Source organism: Oryza brachyantha, chromosome 7, assembly GCF_000231095.2.
Source record: "Oryza brachyantha chromosome 7, ObraRS2, whole genome shotgun sequence".
Taxonomy (NCBI): Eukaryota; Viridiplantae; Streptophyta; class Magnoliopsida; order Poales; family Poaceae; genus Oryza; species Oryza brachyantha.
This window is the reverse complement of record NC_023169.2, coordinates 4,867,090-4,877,882: the sequence shown is the minus strand read 5'-3', so window position 1 is coordinate 4,877,882 and position 10,793 is coordinate 4,867,090.

Genomic DNA, 10,793 nt, shown 5'->3' with positions numbered 1-10,793 from the left:
TCATAAAAGTGGCCGGAGCATTGGTTAGGCCGAAAGAAACCACGGTGTATTCAAACAAACCATAGCGGGTTCTAAAAGCTGTTTTTGGAATATCCTCCGGTCTGATCTTGAGTTGAAAATATCCAGACCTCAAATCAGTCTTGGAGAACACTTGTGCACTAGTCATTTGATCAAACAGGTCATCAATGCGGGGAAGTGGAAACTTGTTCTTGATTGTCACCTCATTTAGTGGACGGTAGTCAACACACAGTCGAACCGTACCATCACTTTTTGGAGCGAAAAGAACAGGACAACCCCAAGGAGAGATGCCGTGTCGAATGAAACCCTTCTCCAGTTGCTCATCAATTTGCTTCTTGAGCTCAACCAATTCATCACTGGTCATACGGTAGGGTTGCTTAGCGACAGGTGCCGCACCAGGAACAAGATCAATAACGAACTCAATGTCACGATTGGGTGGCATTCCTGGTAGCTCATCAGGGAAGACATAAGGATATTCACACACCATAGGTATTGATTCAAGCTCAGGTTTGATGAGAGAGTTGATACATGGTTGTTTTGAGGTGGTGGCTTTATTGGAAGTGAAGGTGGCTGTTTTCCCATCGGTGTTGACAAAAGAGATGGTTATGGAAGCATAGTTGATATTCCCCTTATGTTTGGAAAGCCAATCCATGCCTAGGATGACGTCTAATCCTAAGGAAATCATTTGGATTAGGTCGGCTGTGAACTCTATCTCATCAATGAGAATAGTCACATCCTTGCATATTGTTCTGGTTTTGAAGGTTGATGTCATGCCCGGAGTTTTATCCCAAGCCTAAAAATGTAAAAGAAATTCGTAAACAACAATTGGCTTAATTAACTCAGGAAAAATCCCTCTAAAGGAATTAATTTAATTAAATCGAGGCTCGCAAATCGACTAACTGGATTTAAATTCAAATTGCAGAAGTACAAAATTTGGCCAAACAAATTAATTTAAAACTCGGCAAAAATGGGGTTTTCCTTTTTCCCTCCTTTTTCCTTTCTTTTTCCTTTCCTTGTCAAATTGGGCCGAAGTCCAATTTTCCTCCCTCCCTTTTCTTTTTTCCTTTTTTCTTTTTCTCTCTCCTCCTCGGGCCCACGTGTCAGTCTCTCCCTTCCCCTCTCTCTCACCGACAGGTGGTCCCCACCTGTCAACCGTCACCTCTCTCCTCGCTGACATCAGCAGCCCCATTAATTGCGCAATAATTGATTTAGGACTTTCCTGTTTAGCTAAAAAACCCAAAAAACTTCTAAAATTCATAAGTAATTCATCTAGTCTCCGTTTAGGTCCATTCAAATTTCATTAAATCCAGAAAAATGCCAAGAATCCATTAAAAATAGTTTCTTTCTCTGTTTCAGTAGTTTTTTAGCCTGTTTTGTTTGTTTTGCCTTGTTTGTCGTAGGTTTTAACCCCGTCGCAGCGCCGTTCGTTCTCGAAGTCGTCGCCGAAGTTTCTCGTGGGTCTAAGCAAGGCAAGTGGCACCCTTCTTTGATCATATTGAACCTATGATTGTAAAATCCCCCGCTTTTACATTCAAACATGCATTGTTTTATGCAAATCTATTTACTTTATTTATCTATTGGGCAATTACCTTTATACCCGTTGATCCCTATTTATTATTGTCATCTCAGGGTTAATTTGACTAGATTTAGGGTTAGTCAATGCTTAGCCATGCTTAGTTCAACTAGCTCACCAATTCTTATTTAATTATTGATTAGACTTTGATACACCTTTAATGGTTGTTATCATTATTAATTTCCCGTTGAGGATTAATACAACTAAAATATTGCTTATGGTGGGCTGTGGGTGCATGGTTTTGAAAGTCGTGCCCATGACAATTAAGGACCGGCTCTCAGGAAAGCCGAAAGTCTTACACGTACTAACCACAAGCCAGAATGGGCAACGGTGAGACTCGTAATCTAGCTTGTTCCTATTCGACGTACGGCAAGGGTAGGCGTGATGGAGTATGGACGGGTAATCGTGGTGTAACGAAAGCCTCTGCTGCTTCCGGATCTACCAAGGCACAAGAGGGGACTGCCCGACTTGGTGTAAAGGAGGGGGTGAAACCTGAAGTGTGGTACGATTGTCTAGGGAGGGTTAGGTGAAAGGTCTTATCATGGTTTCCGTACTGAGGTATCGTGGTGATACGTTGGGGCATGGTAACATGCTTGGCAGCCATGTCTTGGAATTGGTTTGACCCTGTGCAACGTGGTGTAACGTTGGCAGTGGTTTGGGTCTGTCGCAACGTGGTTTAACGTTGGGCAGAGGGTTGACCCTGTCGCTACGTGGTGTAACGTTCGACAGTGGTTTGGGCCTGTTGCAACGTGGTGTAACGTTGGACAGTAGATGTTTATTTTAAATGCTTACTTTACTTTTATTTCAGTCTATTTTATCTACTGTTTTGCTAAATTACTGCAGCTTTGTGCAATTTAACCTTAGCCTATCCTTGTTACCCTATTGCATTCATTATTCTCCTCTCTTGGGTGTTACTTGTTGAGTACGGTGGTTTGTACTCAGCCTTGCTTAATTTTTCCCCCACCAGAGCAAGTGCCAGAGCCTGTGTCAGAAGAAGGTTGTTCCGAAGGTTGAAGTAAGGTTAAGTCCGTCGTCAAGAATGCCTGTAGTGTGGAGCCGTCTTCGCTAGCTGAAGCTGAAGATTAGATGGTCTAGTCTTGTTTTCCTTTTCCGCTGCATTTCGATAGATAATTGTTTTTATTTGTTTTTAAGTCGTGGAACTGTGTAGTAATTTGTCATAGTGTGTACTCGGGCTGATTCTTGGACCGAGATTTAATGCATGCTATTGTTCAGAGATTTGGTGTCAATTTCTGGGCGTGACAGTTGATCCAGGAGATTGGATTATCATGGGGGTGTCTAAAAGGGTGGTGGGTATGCTGTTTTGCTTTACTACTTTGGTGGATATAAAGGAATGAGATGCACCAGAATCAAATAACACCAAAGCAGGAACTGAGTGAACAAGAAAGGTACCTAGCACCACATCGAGCGCGTCAACAGCCTCGTCTGCGGTTGCGTGGTTGAGACGACCGCGCCCAAAGTTCTGAGCCGGCTTGGGAGCAGCTCGACCCCCATGTGGAGCAGCAGCAGGGGCGCCACGGGGCTGCGGTGCTGTGGGGCACGGAGGAGGAGCACTGGTACGACGCGGCTAAGGATAGTTGTTGGAGTAGTGTCCCAACTTCCCGTAGTTGAAGCAGTTAACATTTGCAGCATGGTTGTAGCCTCCGGGCTGCGGTGCACCACGGTTGGCCTGTGGTGGCATAGCAACAGGCGGACGTGGAGCAGCGTACTGGGGACGCTGCGATGGAACAGAAGTAGGACGTGCAGCTGGAGCAGGCTGCCAAGTGCGTGGGCGACTCGGACGGCTGACAGTAGCCCTGCGCGCCATGAACTTGCGCTTGCGGTCCACGGCTACTTCCTTCTCACTTGCCTCCCAACGGAGGGCCTTGTCAACAAGGGTCTTCATACTGTCGATCTCATGAGTAGAGAGACTGTGCTTCAGCTCAGGGCTAAGGCGATCATGGCAAAGTTGCACCTTCCTCGCCTCAGTAGTGCCTAGCTCATCAGTCGCATACCGTGCAGGGTAGTTGAAGCGACTGAGGAACTCCATGAAAGGCAAGTCCCCCTAGGTGAGATTGAGAAACTCCTTCCTCTTGGCCTTCATAAGCCCTTCTGGGACGTGAGCAGCGCGGAAGCCCTACTTGAACATGTTCCAGGTGATGGCGGTGTCCTAGGGAAGTGTAGACTTGTAAGTCTCCCACCAGGCAGCTGCAGCGCCCTGAAGGTAGTAGGCGGCGTAGGTCGCCTTCTCCTCATCATCACAACGGACGAGGTTAAGCTTGTTCTCGATATCTCGGAGCCAGTCGTCTGCGTCGAGATGATTAGCAGCAGCAGATAACACAGGTGGTTGTGTCCGCTACACTTCCGCCAGCTTAGACTGTGGCTGACGGTTGTTCTGGATGAGAGCATTGCCCAAGGCCTCTTGAGTCACGACCAAGCGGTCGAAGAGTTGATTCTGCGCCGTGAGAATCTAAGCCAAAGCAGGATCCATCTCGTCGGTTGGACGATTACCACTCGATCCTGAATTTCGAGGGGGAGATGGTGGAGGCTACAAGTTGTTGTGGTTGTTGTTTTGGTTTCCTGCTGAGTCTGCCATTATATTGCTCCTAGAGCAGGTAACGGGCATTCTGCACACAAAACACGAAAGTGGAAAAAGTTATTTTGATTGATAGACTTGGCATGATTTAAGCTGAAAGGAAGGACAGAAATATAAAAGTAGTGCTTAAAGGAATTGCATTAAGTTAACCCAATCCAAAAGTACGGAAAGGTGTAGGCACTTAAAAGCAAGTATTTAAGCACTAATTTAACTTTGATAACAACAAATCATCACAGTTAGAATTTCTTGACAGCAAGCATGGATACTCGAAAATGGTTCATAAACACGCTTATTATGCGCCATCCATTCCATTAAAGGTTCCATACAAAAGAGCTTACATAAATAGCCACCAAAACACGTTTACAAAATGCGTACACATCCAAAATGTGGCTAAGGGGAGTACATCAGAGGTCATCATACATCTCATGCTACTGAACTATTTAAGTCATCTAGCTAGAACAAGCCTAGGTGCTGTCAGAAGGTTCTAGAGAACCCGAAGAGCTAGAAGTCATCTCCGCACCATTATCAAGAGGCGGAGGTGTATGCATCACCAAACGATAACAGCTCACGCGGTGATATCGGATGTGGTTTGGTCCCTCAACAAGAAGGCCGGAAGGGGGTGGAAGATCAGCTACGACCCGGTGACTACCACCATGCCCTTTGACCATAGGGGACGGTGTAATCAACTGGTAGTATCCTGATGGAGGGGGCAACTCCTCCTCAGCTGGTAGCATAGCGTCTTCACCATACACGACCTCGGGTGGGATGCCCCAAATCCCAGCTCGAGGTTCCACCTCACGATCGAGAATAGTGATGCGCCGCCTCGCCCGATGGAGCTCATGCATCATATCCTCGATGATCCTCTCCTGGGACCTAACGAAGTAGCCCAAATGGAGGAGAGGGGACAGTGGTTCACCTTGAAGAGATTCTAGACCAGGGTAGGTGGCAAATCGACCAGCACCTGGCCTAGAGGGAACAAAGTGGTAATCCACAGCGCACTCCGGGCTCGTGTCATGGAGGAAGCCGGTAGCAGTGTAGGCAGCATCATTCATGGCTCCCACAGCAGTCGACCCAGTGCCATACACCATCGTGTGATGTCTGTCGTTGTCCCTCGATGGAAGGACTAGCTCAACCTGATATCTCCTTTGAGAGGCGCTATAGTTTCGCGTGAAGATAGTGTACTGGGGTTGCCGAGTATAGCCGGCGTGCTGCATCATTTCCCAGAGTGTTTGCTGCATGGTGCCTGTCATAAAGCCTCTGGAATAGTAAGAGGGTTCCAAGGAAGCTATCTACAAGGTTAGGAAAAGATTATCTAGATTAGAAACCTTAAGTGAAAGGGAGGAACAAGAAAACATAGTTTTTTCAGGTTCAGGACAGGAGCAAACCATAGCAACAATAGGGGTAAAAAGCCTATTTAGGTGGTTGCTAAAAAGAAAATTTTTGCACAACTAAGTTTCTGCACAGGTTATCTACCCCTCTCAAAATTTTAGGAATTTTTGAGCAAGTTTTAAGACCTACAAGAAATTTTAAGCTAAAGGGTGCAGTTCTGTTTATCCCGGGGTTCAGTGGGTGGCTCGAATTTTTAGACCATGAAAAGCTGAAGATAAAATAACACAAAAATTCAAGCAACAACCTATAGGGGTCTTCTAACAACTGGCCAAGACTCACAATTTTCCCACCTACGGTCTATCCTACACAAAAAGATGAAGACTGCTGACTCCAGCTCCTGGCAGATAATCGTTAGTTGCTAAATAATTCACTAAGCCATGTTTTAGTTGCCCAAAAATTATGAAAATTTTTCTACATGAAGCTAAGTTGATACTAAGCTAATCTGGTTCAGGGGTGAGTACTGTTGAAAGCAACAGAAAGCAAACAAAATCCTAGATACCCGTCCTGCCCCATTCTACCCATGCTAAGCCAAGACGGTTTTTATTTCGGTATTTAAATTTTTTAGCGAGGGTTCATTGCTGAACCTGAGACAACCATCCAGCATCTCATCCTAGAAGTTCTAGCAAAATTTTATTTGCTCAAGTCATTCAAAAACCTATGCTTAAATAATTAACCTAAGCATTTTTGGTAAAAACAAACGTCTCTCATGGGAGGGTTTTGCATAAGCTTTTAATTTCAGTTTCTAATTTAGTTGGCACTCGTTTTAAGTTGATTATATTGAATGAGAGCTATATTTGCAGATGGCAACATATATATGAGATTTTCGTAGCCTATAGAGTCAAGAGGAGAGAAAACCGTTTTTCAAAATAAAGTATCACCTAGAAGGAGTAGGAATTCTAGAAATAGGGTTTTCACAAATAATTTTTCCAAGAAATAGGAATTCTACGACTATTCTTTCCAGAGATTTCCTACAGTCGGTCACGGCTCTGATACCAAAAAGTTGTGAGGACGTTCCAAAGCCTAGGTGCTGCAACGCTCTGAGGAATGTCAGCGTGAAATATCTGGATGGGTGGTGTCTCAAATAAAACCCAAATAGTTACGGTAACCATCCGACCTCATCGCAGACCCTGACATGTCTTGAAGAGGGCACTGCAAAGGCTCTAAGCCATCGGATATGAAATAGAAGACACAACCGTTGGAATAGCCACACCAGTCATCTACGTCATACGCCCGTCAACCACTCGATGGTGGCAACCAAAAGCGTACCCTGAGACTCGATCTCAACAAAGGCATATTCCCCGGTTATCTTAACCATTTCAAACCCATCCTCATGTGGGACTAGTCGTCCAGGAATGCAACATAGTCTCACATAAATCATCTCAAGCATGATATCCAAATAATAAGTGGTTATAAGCATAAAGCATAAATAGTCTTAATAAGGTTCTAATTAGTACTTAGTGACAAGCCATACATATTGGTTCATGTGGTAAGCGTGCTACCCAAAAGCTCCTAGGTAAACCGGCTAGGGTAAATCCCTAGTTAGAACCATCCTGGAAATCTGTAACATCACAAGCTGCATCAAATTTCTCATCCAAACAGTCATTACCTGTAACAGGGTCTGAGCCAAAAACAAGTGAAAGAAAGCAAGAAATCAGTACATTAATCAAATTAATGTACTGACAAGTCAGTGACAACCCTCGCATGCTACATGTTGGCCATATTAAAGGATAAGCTGTGTATAGGTTATTTTGCATAAATGCCAATTTTAGTTTACAACATATTTCGCAACGGAATTTTATAACAATAGTATAGAGTAAGTAAAACTGGTAATGTAAATGAATAAATAACACACATCTACCCCTCAAGGTAGATCATCACCACTTACCATCATCTCGTCACCATTCACTGAACTTTACCCAAGTTCACCAACAAAACATTCCAACCATTTTCCAAGTTCACAAGAGTTTATCAAAATCACAAACTATACTCATAACACTTCGCTATGCCGCTCATGACCGTGAGCACGGCTAATCGATTAGTTTTAGACTCTGCAGAGTTTGTACAACTTTTAAACCCACATGATATGGATCGCTCTAGTTTGTCCGATACACGTCGATATCACCACACTCTACACATTGAGTGTGATCTAGAGGTCATAACAAAATCGTTATATTGTTTATTGTCTAGCCTTGCACCAGCATGATGTATGTTTTACCCACGCTACTAGCAAAGTAGTACCACTAGGTAGCGGGCCAACGCTTTAACCTAGTGCCGTAAGGAACCCTACCTGGAATCCATGAGGCACGCCACCGTTGTATTGGACAGACTGCCCGCTCAAATCATCACATAGCACAAGTCATTAATCAATTTCAACATATCACAAACCATAGGAAGTTCCGATAAGTTACCAAAACCCGGTAACACATACCCTTCGGCCTACCAAGATGCAAGGCTAAACTCTAATAACTTAATAGGTTAAGGCCAGCCCATACTTAGCACATGTGGTTTGTATTGTTTTTGTTAGTTGATGACATAGAGTGAGGTCCTTAATCGACCCGGGCGAACGCTCCCCCTATCGGTGTACAACTACCACCATATGTACACCACTCGCCGCCCAAGTCTAAAGGCAAGTTATCTCTATTTTCTGTTCACAATACTCACACATTAAAATTCTGTCCAGCAGCATCAGAATAACCTCTTTCACATATAACATTTACCAAAATGAGTAATTTGCAAGGCGATAACCGAATATAAGCATATAGCGGCAATATAAGCATAGCATAATCCCAAAGAATACAATAATTGTATTCAAAAGCACCCTATGATGAAAACCAGCAAGGATTCAATATTTCAAGGTGGATTATGCATCAATTAGGTCATATCTATCATTCCCACATTTATAAAATTTCTTTTTTACAAAATTAATACTAGCTAACGTATGCATATTTGCAATATAATCATTTAGCCTAATAAAACATAGGATCAAAGTGGTCAAAGGAGGGGTTGACTTGCCTTCGTCTGCAAACACCTGAACCTGTTTGTCAACAAACTCACCCTCTTCTTCTTCGACGTATTCTTCCTCTATACAAAATACGCGTATACGATAAATATAAAAATGCATAAAAACCAAAAATGCATGAGACTTATGCAGTGAGTGTGTGCTAGTCTAAGGTGGTCTCTAGTGAAGGAATTTTTGTTTTGTCACATTGTTTTACAGAGATGCATTTAATAATTAAAAAGGTTTAAAAAGGGCTAAGTATTATTCAGCAACATTTTTGCACATAAGTGAACAAAATACCTTTTACAAAGTTACATAGCATGATTTTAGAAAGTCAACAAAAGTGGTTTCACAATTTTTAGAGCTATATTCAATTTATTATGAATTTAACATGTTCTAGGCAACATTTAGGGAAAAACAAAAATAAAGGAAAATTTTGTACAGAAAGTGCCCAGTTTTATATTTTTGTAAAATAGTTCGCAGTTTAACGGATCTAAAAAATCTGGTTTCAAAATTTTAGGTGTTAAAATGAATTTTCTACAAATTTTTGAAGTTCTTTTTATTCTCGGCTTTTAGAATAAAAACAGAAATCGGTTTTCAAAATTAATTCCAGTCGGGCCCACATGTCAGTGAAAGTCTTTTTTTCAGTGAAAGGCATTTTTGCAGAGAAACCCTCAGGAGATGGGGAAATCAACCCGCACTTCCATGCTACAGTAATATGTGTCCAGCCAGTTTTCGGATAGGACGCTAGCTTTAGTAGAATTCTCACAAGGAGGTCCTTGGTCGGGCTCAAACAACGGGCAACCATGGGTGAGTTGAATTTTTAGCTCGCCGATGACGATCGGTGGCCCGAATTGATTCGAGCGCAAAAGAGAAAATGTAGAGGGGGTTCTTGCGCATCCATGAGTGGTGGTGGCGAGGGAAATGGTGGTCCGTAGCCCGTGGGACATGAGCAACAACAGTGGTATGTCTTGGTATGCCCATGCATGTGCTTGCAATGGCTTGGTTAGTGCATGTAAGGGCTCGGTTAGTGCAAAAGAGTTAGTGCAAAAGCTATCTCAAGGTATTAGGGTGCTCACCAAGCGAAGAAACAGAGGAAACGAGGTCCACGAAGACGGTGGCCGGCGGCGAGGTCGGTGACGCCCACCACGTGTTCGATAGATCGCTTCTAGGGCAAAAGAGGCACGGACGAGCTCGGCGTGATACGTAGATCACTTTCCATAGGATGGAAGAGAAAGGGACTCACCGGGGATGGAGAACGACTATGCTTAAGTTGCTGGTGCCGGGAAAGACGGCCGAGCTCTGGGCATTCTGCGCATGGGATGCGTTTGCTCGGACTTGGAACGTGATGTGGTGAGAATGCCCTTGCTACTGGCGCGCTGGCTTGAGAAATAAGCAATAGTGGAGTGGGAGGGTGAGAGAGAGAGGGGTGGCTGGTGCTATGATGGAGTTTCTTGGGCTCCTATTGGGCATGGAGGGTGGTGGAGGCTGTGAGGAGAGAGTGGGAGGCTGCCATGTAGATCCTAGGGGGTGTGGAGCCCACTTGCAAGTGAAAGAAATTCTAAAACTAGCTTGGAGGCTGTCAAGTAGTGTTGGCTGCAAAGGATCTTTGGAGAGGATTTAATGGAGATTTTGTGCAGCAAGAAACCTGGGCAAGTGATCCTCTTCGTCGGGGATGATGTGGAGTGTAAAAGTGCTGAATTGGTTTCGGTTAGAAGTCTCTGGTTTAAGCTTGATGAAGGATGAACATGGGTTGACAGCATGGTTTGCAGTCGTTGACAGTGCAGTTAGCAGCTGATTCGATTTTTCGAGGGAGAGAAGAAATAGTTAGAGAGCGATCCAGGGTGTGCCACTCCTCGTGGTGTTAGAAGGAAGTTAGTAGAAAACTTTGGCTGAAACAAAACTTCAAAACGAGGTTTTGAAATAAATTTTACAGAGACAACAAGTTTGAGTCTACTAAACAGTTTTACAGGATTTTGGATAGATTAAAATAGATCAAAGAGATAGCAAACCTTAATAAATGATTTTGAAAATTTGAGGGTTGATTTCTAATATATCAAGGTATTTTTCAAAATTTTGGTAGAATTTTTGGATGCATACAATCACCAAATTAATTGTTTTTGTAACTCTAGGCCTATTATTGCATGTGATGCTGAGATGATTAAGATCCAAAAACAATTAAAATCACTCCCAACCACATGATGCATTTAGATTAAATTTGA